Genomic DNA, 12,004 nt, shown 5'->3' with positions numbered 1-12,004 from the left:
CCCGAGCATTTAGCTCACATACTATCTAGTTGTCCAACACACGCGGGAACGACCTACATTCAAAGGCACAATGCGGCACTAAGAGTACTTTATTACCACCTCGGTCACTCCTAGGGCCTTCACCTTAATATCGCTCCTCTAAATGCTCCTAGGGAAATTGAGTCAATTGGCGAGAATGGGAAGTGCCGTATATACTGGTAGTTTATATTCTCGACAATTGTTTCTGTTGCTCACTCGAGGCCTGACATGGTTCTTCTTGACTTCGATAACGAACATGGTTCGCTTCTCGAAGTCAAGAAGAACCGTTTCAGGCCTCGAGTAAGCAACAGAAACAATTATCGAGAATATAAAGTTCCAGTATATGCGGCACTTCCCATTCTCGACAATTGACTCAATTTCCCTATTTCGATTCAGCTGTATCAATTTTAATGATTTAAAGTTTATTTTAAAATATATTTTATGGAATATGATATTTTTTATGAATGTGCCAGTGAAATTCTGTTCTTCTAATTTTGTTTGCCAATGCGTAACGTAATCTGGCTTGGAACTGTCGTCTTAACATCTAAAAACCGAAGGAACAATTTTCCTATCACTTGGAATTATAATTATATTTTTATAAAAACGTTAGAATATATAATAATTAAGAAATTGGAAAATACATACGAGAACTTGATTAGACGAATAGTCTAAAAAAGTCCGTAAAAATTGCAGACCACAAAATTAAAAATAAAAACTAAATAATATTAAAGAACTATATAGAACATATATAGAATGAAAATTATAATTAATAATTTTATAATTAGTGGAAAATATATTAAACCGTAATATAAATTACTCATTGGTTTATATTTGTGGTATTTATTAAAACAACCAAGTTTTGCAAAGTTATAAATGTAAAAATGTTTTAAGGGCATGTGAGAAATGCAAGAGCCGAAAGAAAACTACGTTTAAGTACAAATTTTAATAATAAAAGATGTAAAAAAAATATATTTCAACTATCAATTCCATCGGCCTCAGCCGGTAACGTTGTACATGAAAATACGAACCCTGGCGACCACTAGACGAGGCTCTAGAGGATTCGTATTTTCATGTACAACGTTACCGGCTGATGCCGATGGAATTGATAGTTGAAATATATTTTTTTACATCTTTTATTATTAAGCTTTGTACTTAAACGTAGTTTTCCTTCGGCTCTTGCATTGTTCAAAGTTTGAGACCGATATTTTATGTATAAAAAAAGTTCGAACGTTCAAAAAATGTCGAGGTTCAGAAAAAAGATGAAATAATTTTCAGTGAAGTTCCTACCAAAATGCAGTACCTAAACGTACTTTATTTTACTCTAATACATTTTCCAAAGTTTCAGCTTGATATTTTATTCACAAAAAAAGTTTTTAGGTTCAAAAAAACATTCAGTGAACTGAAAAAGTGAGGTCGGTAATATAGGTATTTAGCTATGTCACATGCCCTTAATTGGCAATTTACTTTCAATCCAAATGGTTCTTGTCCAAGCTAAATTTACCATCAGTGCGCCTGGAAGGTGTGCCGAGAGTTGCTTACAGCGCTCCAAGTGGCTCTTGGCAAACTATATCGATGGGTGCTTTCTACGGTGAGCGGTGGGTAGAGGGGAAGTGACTTTTTTCGCCGGACGCGCCGTCTATATTTATGGCGGGTAACTAAGCCCGCACCGCATCTACATTTATAATATCTTTGCTTGAAGTTGTACATTGGTTACATTTTGTAAACTTTGCATCTGAATTTAAATGGCTGAGAATTATGGCAAAATGAAAAAAAATTATTCGTTTTACCCTTTTTCCAGAAACCTTTTCTTGGCCCTTTCAAGACTAACTGAATTAAGGCCATTTGATGAGTGGGTAACGTGACCAGATTCCTATCTTACCGACACTTTTTTTATTTTTTAACTTATTTTCACACAAAGTGCCACATCGAGTTCAAAATTTGATATGCTAAATAAGAAGCACTAAGAAAGGTGGCTCCGATCATAAATTTATATAATTATGAAGAAAGTTTTTTTTGTTAATTGTTTTGTTTCTTTTTTTTATAATTATTGAAATTTAGGACCAGACGGTAAGGTAGGAATCTGGTCACGTGACCCACTTGTCACATGACCTTAATAAGCTTATATACAGGGTGTCTCACAAGTATTCTGCTTCCTTTTAGAGGGGCTTAGGGGGAGTAAAAGTGAGAAAAAAAGTCCACAACAATTTTTGGATCTGGGGCATATTTTGGAAACAACAGATAGTAATAATTGTATGTACATGTGAATATGTGTGGTGTGCGCGCGCCATGGCGAACAATTTGTTTCCTTTGTTCTCAAAATATGCCCGAGATCAAAAAATTTTGGGGGACTCTTTTGCTTACGTTTACTCGCCCTACGCCCCCTCACCCTAAAATAACCAGAGTTCTCTTGGAGCACCTTGTATTTATTTTAAGATGTTTTCTATTCAGTCTGTACCAATGAAAAGTAAAGTTCAATATATTTTGGGTTGAAAAAACATGAAATTCGAATTTTAAAAAATGAAAGCATTCAAAGTGCAACCATTAAATTAAAGGAAAATGCAGCACTTAAATATTAAATGCTGAAAAATGAGTCTTCTTTTTAAACAATTAAGACCGAAACAAATAACTTAAAATTTGAAACTGGTCAGGATTAGATAATTTAAATATTAACCGTTGATATAAATCAATCAATTCATTCAATATGTATACACAGAAGGATTTTTACTTATGTACTTATTCTATTAAAACAACAGGCAAACATCCATTCCCTACTCCTTCCACTTCACATTTTGGATCACTACTCACTCAAACCTTCCATTCTGCTCCTCCCATCCACCCTAATCCTACGCCCCATTCATGATCTACTCTTTGTGATACTGTACATTACAAGTGAATGTTCCTTATACACATATAAACAGATATAAATGGTTTGTCGACTGCATGTCTCTATACGCTATTGTCTACTATTGCTACTTCCCCCATCATACGCAAAATTTCTCGCGTACCCGCAGATGATAGGGTCCGGCTTCCCTTTAAGGGCTGTTGAAATCAATCCCTTTAGTTCATTCCCATTTTTATTTCCCAACCAATTTCTAACACCTTCTGTCCACTTGCCATCCAGCTTTTCCCACGCCACCTCGCATCTAAGAATATGTTGGAGACTCTCTGCTTCCCTCCCACGCCCCCTGCACGAAACATCTTTGTATCCGTTCTGCTCACATTTCCGCACTTTATCCTCCCCCACTGTACTTTAGCTTTATCACTCGTTTTTACGTCACCCCAATATTCCTCTCTTTCGGGGATTGTTTTTGTTTTTTATATCCCACACAGTAAGATAAAATTTCTATCCTGCACCATTCGTTCTGCAATTCCTGAGCAAGTCTCGGTTCTATTCCCTCCATAAGTTTTTCCAAGATCTGCTCCTCTTTTCACCCTTCCCACAGCCATTTTATAGTTTCCCCGTCTCATACCCACATATTCTCATTAGGTACCTGATCGCTCTTGTCCTAGTCTCAATTCCTATACTGTGTATTCCCGATTCTGTTCTCCATATGTAGCCCGGTGTTGTACTGTCTAGTCCCATTGCCATTTTGACCATATCCTACCTTGCAGCCTTTTCATTATCTCGTTCTTTTCCCGCCCCCATATTAACACTCCATACATCCCCCCGCTTCGACCAAAGTGTACAACCGGTACAGTTTTTCCCCCAATTTCTTTATCATCGCCCTTTTTATCACTCCTCATGTTGCGTGCCTTGCTTTCCCTGCTATTCTGGATATGTGGATTGTATTGACTCTCCCTGTAGATAATCAGTACCCCAGATATTTAGAACTATTAACTATTTCAAACTATGTTGGCGATTCTCATGATTTGAATACTTCGCGTGCCTCTTTATATGCGTATATTTTGAGGTTACGTTATTTCAAGTATAAAATATAAATTATATAAAAATTAATACTATTATATATATATAATTAATGTTAATATTATAATTATTTTATATTATAATAGTCTTTTTTATATCTTAATCCGCATTTGAAAGAAATTGACGATTTTGGAATTCATATCGTTTGGATAAAAACTCAATTATTTGATTGAAAAATTAATTATTTTGTTGAAAATGTAACTATTTTGTAAATAAAGTAAAAAATCATTTATTTTGTTAAAAATTAGTCTTTCTTTGTAGAAATTAAATTGTTTTATGGAAAATTTATACTTTTTTATTAAAAATTACATTTTTCGGGTGAATTATGAACTGTAAATATTTTTTGGTTGCAAAGTCGTTTGTTGTAAATGCAACTGTATTGTTAAAAATCAAAATCATAATTTTTGGGTGGAAAATTCGATTATTCACTTAAAGTTGATCTATTTAATAAAAAAATTAATTTTTTCTTAATAAGGATTCATAATTATAGTTGAAAATTCAATTGTTTGCCTTTAAATTGGGTTAAAAATTCAGCTTCTTTGTACATAATACTCTTTTTGAATTTAAAATTGAATAATTTCATTGAAGGTTCATGTATTTTGTTGGAAATTGACATTGTTTGGTAGAAATTTAATCTTTTTGGTTGAAAATGTATCATTTTTGGTAAAAAATGCAATTGTTTGGTTGAAATATCAACTGTACATCTTCTTGGATTTGAAAGTCGATTATTTCACTAAGAGTTGAACTACTTTGTAAATAAAAAAAGTTTTTTTTTTCAACAAGGTTTTTTAATTATGGTTGAAAATTTAACTATTTTGTGAAAGTTTAACTATTTGATTGAAAAGTCATATTTTTCGCTTAAAAAATTCAATTTTTTGTAGATAATTCGTCTTTTTGACATTAAAATTAAATAATTTCGTCGAAAATTCATGTATTTTGTTTAAAATTTGTCTTTTTTTGTAGATCATTAATTTTCTTGGTCGAAAATTCATCTGATTGGTTGACAATTTAACCACTATGTTCACAATTAATTTTTTCTGTTAAAAATTATTTATGTTTATCTGAAAATGTAACTATTATAGGATTAATAAAAAATTAATCGTATATATTGGTTAAGTTGGAAAATCGTCTTTTTATATAAAACATTAATCTACTTGGTAAAAAATTCACTTTTTCCCTTGAAAATTTAACAATTTTGTTGAAAATTAGTTGTTTTTTTTTTGTTCAATTCAATTTTTTATCACAGTTTTTATCTAGAAATTGAACTATTCCATTTTTGGTTGAAACTTTATCCTGTACATTGTATTAGTTAAAACATCAATTATTTGATAGAAAATAGTTTATTCGTTTTCGATTATGATTTTTTTTTTAATTGAAAGAATTTTAAAATAAAATGTTTAAAAAAATTTAATTTAAGGTATTAAAAATGGAAAAATAATTGATTTTACAAGATGATTCTGAATCCGTTCAAAATTAAAGAATTAATAGATATTAGTTTATAAAATTATTTTCAAATATTATTTCAGTCTAAAAAATTTTTTATTTTTAACCCATTCAATTTGAAATTTTTTAATTAAAAAAAGAAAATTTCGTTAATTATCAACAATATTTGACCATTCATTTAAAACAATCCATTACAATCAACTGTTAAAAACTATACAAATTTGAACAGAATGTTTCGAAATAGACAGCCTTGAATTGTTAAATTTGTAATGAGCTAAATTTTAAGTTTGAACGCTAAAATTTTAATTTAAAAAAAGATTCAAAATTAATTTAAAACTTGAAATTATTTCAAATAATTTGAAACACGATGTATATTTTTGCAGATTTAAAGAAAATTAAGCATTTTGAGAATTGTAAAATATTTAAAAAGAATAACAAAAATTGTTGTGATTGCTAAGAAAATTGAAAATGATTTTTTATTTTGAAAAATTAATTTTAAGTGAGCATTTAAAAAGATTTTAGAAGCTTAAAAAAAAATCAGAACGATTTTAAGGCAATTTTTTTCTTTTGCAGTTTTTTTAATTTTAGGAAAAAAATCTAATTAAAAAAATATATCAATTTTCAACCGAAAAGTTTACTTTTTAACAAAATTAATTAATTTTCTATCAAATAATTGGTGTTTTAACTAATACAATGGACAGGATAAAGTTTCAAGCAAAAAGATTAAGTTTCTACCAAACAAGGTCAATTTCCAACAAAATACATGAACTATAATTATGAATCCTTGATAAGAAAAAATTTAATTTATTTAACTATTCTGATGAAAATATGTTTTGTGTTGTTGAACATACATTTTTGAACCTGAAAATTAATCTGTACCATTTTTGGTTAAAAAATCACGTATTTTGTTAATAATTTGTCTTTCTTTGTAGAAATTAAATTGTTTTATGCAAAATTTATACTATTTGGTTAAAAATTAAATTTTTCGGTTGATATATCAATTGTAAATATTTTTTTGTTGCAAAGTCATTTTGTTGTAAATGCAACTATTTTGTTAAAAAATTAAAATCATAATTTTTGGGTGGAAAGTTTGATTGTTCACTTAAAGTTGAAGTACTTAGTAAAAAAATTAATTTTTTCTTATTAAGGGTTCATAATTATAGTTGAGAATTCAACTATTTGCTTTCAAATTAACTTTTTTGTTAAAAATTTTACTGTTTTGTAAAAAACGCATCTTCTGGGCGTTAAAAGGCAACAATTTGATAGAAAGTTAAACTGTTTGGTCGACAATTTAAATTTTGGTTGAAAAATAATATTTTTGGGTTACAAATTCAGTTTTTTGTAGATAATACTATTTTTCATTTTAAAATTAAATAATTTCATTGAAAGTTCATGTATTTTGTTGGAAATTGACCTTGTTTGGTAGAAATTTAATCTTTTTGGTTGAAAATGTATCATTTAAGAACTTTATTGAAAATTTATTTTTTCGTTTAAAAATTATTTATTTTAATCTGAAAATGCAACTATTCTAGGATTGATTAAAAATTAATCGTTTTTATCTGGAAATTGAACTAATCCATGTTTGGTTGAAACTTTATCCTGTACATTGTATCAGTTAAAACACCAATTATTTGATTGAAAATTAATTAATTTTGTTAAAAAATAAACTTTTGGGTTGAAAATTGATATATTTTGTTAATTAGATTTTTTTCCTAAAATTAAAAAGCTGCAAAATAAAAAAATTGCCTTAAAATCGTCCTGATTCTTTTTTTTTTTAATTTTCTAAAAAAATTTCAAATACTCACTTAAAATTAATTTTTCAAAATAAAAAATCATTTTCAATTTTCTGAGCAATCACAACAATTTTTGTTATTCTTTTTAAATATTTTACTATTCTCAAAAAGCTTAATATTTTTTTAAATCTGCAAAAATCTACATCGTGTTTCAAATTAATTGAAATAATTTAAAGTTTTAAATTAATTTTGAATCTTTTTTAAAATTAAAATTGTAGCGTTCAAACTTAAAATTTAGCTCATTACAAATTAAAAAATTTAACGCTTTATATTTCGAACCATTCTGTTCAAATTTGTATAGTTTTTAACAGTTGTTTGTAATGGATTGTTTTAAATGAATCGTCAAATATTGTTGATAATTAACGAATTTTTCTTTTTCTAATTATATATATGTATGTATTTAATCTCTCGCTTTTACGGGTTTGAGGGCCTCCGCTCCCTGTACATATATTTACAATTCCATCCTTAGTCTAACTTAACTACTACTTATATTCTACTCTTTCGCATTACGCAGGACAAACAATAGTAACAGTAGTGATATTAATTTCTAAAATAAACGAGCTTCCAGGGCTTCCGTTTCCTCTTACCATAAAAAATGCATTTTCCACGATATTGAAAACAATTTTCGTTTTTTACCGTCCCTTTTCAGGATCACCCGTTTGGCTCTGCCTTACTCCCTTGCTTTCCCTTACTTCTTCCAATTTCTTCATCCACATCACTCCCTGTTCACTACCATCCAAGATCCATCTTACACACTCATCCACACTCAACTGTCCCTCTTCCTCTCCTGTACATCTCTCTAATATATGTGCCCAAGACTCCATTTCGTATCCACATACTCTGCATAAATTCTCCTCTTCATCCATCCAATATCTGCATGCTCTCACTCCTTCTCCTATTTTTAACCGTACAACCCTACTCCATTTTTCTTCCTTTTTTATTTTTTGCAGATATTCTGGTTCCGTCAACCCTTTGACCATCATATACCATCTATTGTACCTCGAATCTATAATCTTTGTCCATCTCTTTTCTCCTTGTTTAACCAATAGCTCTAACTCTATGTCCTGCCACTCCATAACCCCTTCTCGAATATTACACACTCTTCTCATTTTTCTCTTTTCTTCCTCCTATTTTGAATTTCCCGTATTACCTCTCGCTTCATTATTACGAATTTCGCCGAAACACGCTTGTGCAATTCTACTTCCCTCTCCCCTTTTTAGCTTCTCTTCAAACCTCCAGGCTCTCTTAATTTGTCTAGTAACCATATTTTCTCTTCCTAACTCTTTTTTTAACATATATCCTGGGCAGCTCCAGCTAACCCCCATTACCCGCCTCAGAAATCGCTCATGCATGCTCTCTACTTTCCTATGTTCCTTCCATCGCCAGATCTCCACACCATAACACAATACCGCCCACACCAACGCATCAAACAACCAGAGCCTCGTTCTCGAATCATTCTTGAACTTTCTCTTTCCTATACCCCATACTTCACCCATTACTTTACTCGCACATTCAATTCTTTTCCTTACCTGCAGCTTGTTTCCCCCTTCTGCCTCAAACCAAAATCCTAGGTAACAGAACTCCTCCAAAATTTCCATTTTTTGTCCGTTCATCTTCCAAACGTATTTTATTTTGCTCTTCCTATTTCTGAAACACATCACCTTTGTCTTATCTACGTTCACCTTCAGCTCTTTTGTTCCCACATACTCTTCGAAGATTCTCATCATTAGGTTCATCCTTTTCTCACCATCTGCTAATAGAACTACATCGTCCGCGTATGCTAGAGAGTATAGTTTGCTATTACCCAAAACCGTTCCTCCTTTCCCTTTCTCCTTTAGCTTCTCCTCTAAGTCTGCCAATAGGATACTCAATAGTAACGGACTCAACGGGCACCCTTGCCTTAGACCTCGGCCTGTCCAGAAAACCTGCCCTTTTTTCTTTCCTATTTTCATCCTAATCCTGGTTTCAGTAAAAATTTCCTTTATCCTCTCCACCAACTTTTCCATAGCACTTTTCTGTTCACTGAGTCAAACGCTGCTTTGAAATCTACGAACAAAACGACTAGTTTCCCTTTGTTTCTCCCCAAATTTCTGTTAACTAAATATTTAAGTACGTCTCTCTGTCTATTCTCAATGCTCTCTAGTTTACCCCAAACCTTGTCTTTCTCCTCCTTCCAACGTTTAACCCATTGTTCCAATTTTTCTCTGATCTTTTTCACTTCCCCCCTCACATCGTTTCCCTGCCTGTTCATATCCCTATTCATGTCGTCCAAACTCTTTCTTTTTTCCTCTCTAAACGCTTTAATGAGAGCCTCTAATTTTTCAAACATCCCCCCAATCTCTCTCTGGTGTTTTCCTTTTAATTCTAACTCTCTTGTTATGCTGGTCCCTTTCTACCTCATCTTCCCCAGCCACTCTTTTCCTTTTTACCTCCCCTTCACTGCTAGTCGAGCTTGCCTTTTTTTGCCATTCGTCCAGACTTCTGTTCGAACCCGCGTTGCCTAGCTTGTTAAGGCGTTGTAAATTTGAGGGCCTTCCGCGTTGCTTGCTGGTACCTAAGTCCGCTACCCTCCCCACCCAAGTCGACTTCTCGGCACTTTCATCACCGCTGCTGTCACTACGATCAACGTCATCCATCCCCCCACTTCCAATGCTTTCAGCAACGTCAGCTGCTGCAGCCATTACGGTTTTCTGCTCTGTGCGATCGTCCAGTAACTGTTGCCCTCTGGCGCCAGTTTGTGGACTTCGCGTCGTCGGCATCCTACCTTACCCAAAGCTCTGTGACGTTTCCCGCTTTTATTTCCTACCTCTTGCCCCCCTGACCAAGCAACTATTTTTTCACTCCTAACCTCAAAAACTTCACACGCTCCAAATTTTCACTTCAAACCACTCCCTTTCACCCTTCACACCTTTGCCTTCGCTCACCCTTCTTCCTTTACACTCGATCTCCGCACTTTCTGCCTTTTCTGCATGCACTCACCCTTATTTCCTTCGCCAAAGCCAAAAATACACCACTTGACAAAAAGAGTTCTTTCGCGATCGGTACCGGAAAGGGAAGCCATTTCTTTTTTTAATTAAAAAATTTCAAATTGAATGGGTTAAAAATAAAATTTTTTTAGACTGAAATAAAATTTAAAGTCATAATTGAAAATAATTTTATAAACTAATATCTATTAATTCTTTAATTTTGAACGGATTCAGAATCATCTTGTAAAATCAATTATTTTTCCATTTTTAATACCTTAAATTAAATTTAAAAAAAAATTTATTTTTAAATTGTTTCAATTTAAAAAAAAAACATAATCGAAAACAAATAAATTAATTTTTTATCAAATAATTGATGTTTTAACTAATACAATGTACGGCATAAAGTTTCAACCAAAAATGGAATAGTTTAATTTCCAGATAAAAACTGTGATAAAAAATTGAATTGAACAAGAAAAAACAACTAATTTTCAACAAAATTGTTAAATTTTCAAGGGAAAAAGTGAATTTTTTACCAAGAAGATTAATGTTCTATAAAAAAAAAAAACGATTTTCCAACTTAACCAATATATACGATCAATTTTTAATTAACCCTATAATAGTTACATTTTCAGATAAAGATAAATAATTTTTAACAGAAAAAAATTAATTTTCAACATAGTTGTTAAATTGTCAACCAATCAGATGAATTTTCGACCAAGAAAATTAATGATCTACAAAAAAGACAAATTTTAAACAAAATACATGAATTTTCAACGAAATTATTTAATTTTAAAGTCAAAAATACGAATTATCTACAAAAAGTTGAATTTTTTAAGCGAAAAATAAGAGTTTTCAATCAAATAGTTAACTTTTCAACCATAATTAAAAAACCTTGTTGCAAAAAAACGTATTTTATTTACAAAGTAGTTCAATCCTTAGTGAACTAATCGAATTTTAAACCCAAGACGATGTACAGTTGATATGTCAACCAAACAATTGCATTTTTGACCAAAAATGATACATTTTCAACCAAAAAGATTAAATTTCTACCAAACAATGTCAATTTCCAACAAAATACATGAACTTTTAATGAAATTATTTAATTTTAAATTCGAAAAGAGTATTATCTACAAAGAAGCTGAATTTTTAACCCAATTTAAAGGCAAATAGTTGAATTTTCAACTATAATTATGAATCCTTAATAAGAAAAAATTAATTTTTTTTACTAAATAGTTCAACTTTATGTGAATAATCGAATTTTCCACCCAAAAATTATGATTTTAATTTTTAACAATACAGTTGCATTTATAAGAAAACGACTTTGCAACCAAAAAATATTTATAGTTGATAATTCATCCGAAAAATGTAATTTTTAATCAAAAAGTATAAATTTTCCATAAAACAATTTAATTTCTACAAAGAAAGACTAATTTTTAACAAAGTACATGATTTCTTAACCAAAAATGGTATAGTTTAATTGTCAGTTTCAAAAATGTATTTTCAATGAAAGAGATTAAGCTTCAAATAAAAAATAAAATATTTTAACGAAGTAGTGGAACTTTTGATAGAAAAGAGGAATTTTTTTATAAAATAGTTATATTTTCAACAAAATAGTTAATTTTTCAATCAAATAATTGAGTTTTTATCCAAACGATATGAATTCCAAAATCGCCAATTTCCTTAATTTCTTTCAAATGCGGATCAATATATAAATAAGACTATTACAATATAAAATAATTATATTATTATTACGGAATTATACCCATCACTACCGAGGAGGTGAAAAAAGTATTAAGAGGGATGAAGAACTATTCCGCACCGGGACCAGATTGTATCAAAACCTTCTGGTGGAAGAAGTT

General features: G+C 30.8%; 1 protein-coding gene across 2 annotated transcripts in view; it reads left to right on the top strand.

Annotated features, from left to right (window-relative positions):
- The window catches only part of LOC117172302 (Fanconi anemia group D2 protein), a 78,411-nt gene that overhangs the window by 8,090 nt on the left and 58,317 nt on the right, over positions 1-12,004 (top strand). The gene's annotated exons all lie outside the window — the stretch shown is intronic.

This window comes from Belonocnema kinseyi, chromosome 5 (genome assembly GCF_010883055.1).
Source record: "Belonocnema kinseyi isolate 2016_QV_RU_SX_M_011 chromosome 5, B_treatae_v1, whole genome shotgun sequence".
Lineage (NCBI taxonomy): Eukaryota > Metazoa > Arthropoda > Insecta > Hymenoptera > Cynipidae > Belonocnema > Belonocnema kinseyi.
Note: the sequence above shows the minus strand (reverse complement) of the source record. Positions and strands in the feature narration are given on the sequence as shown.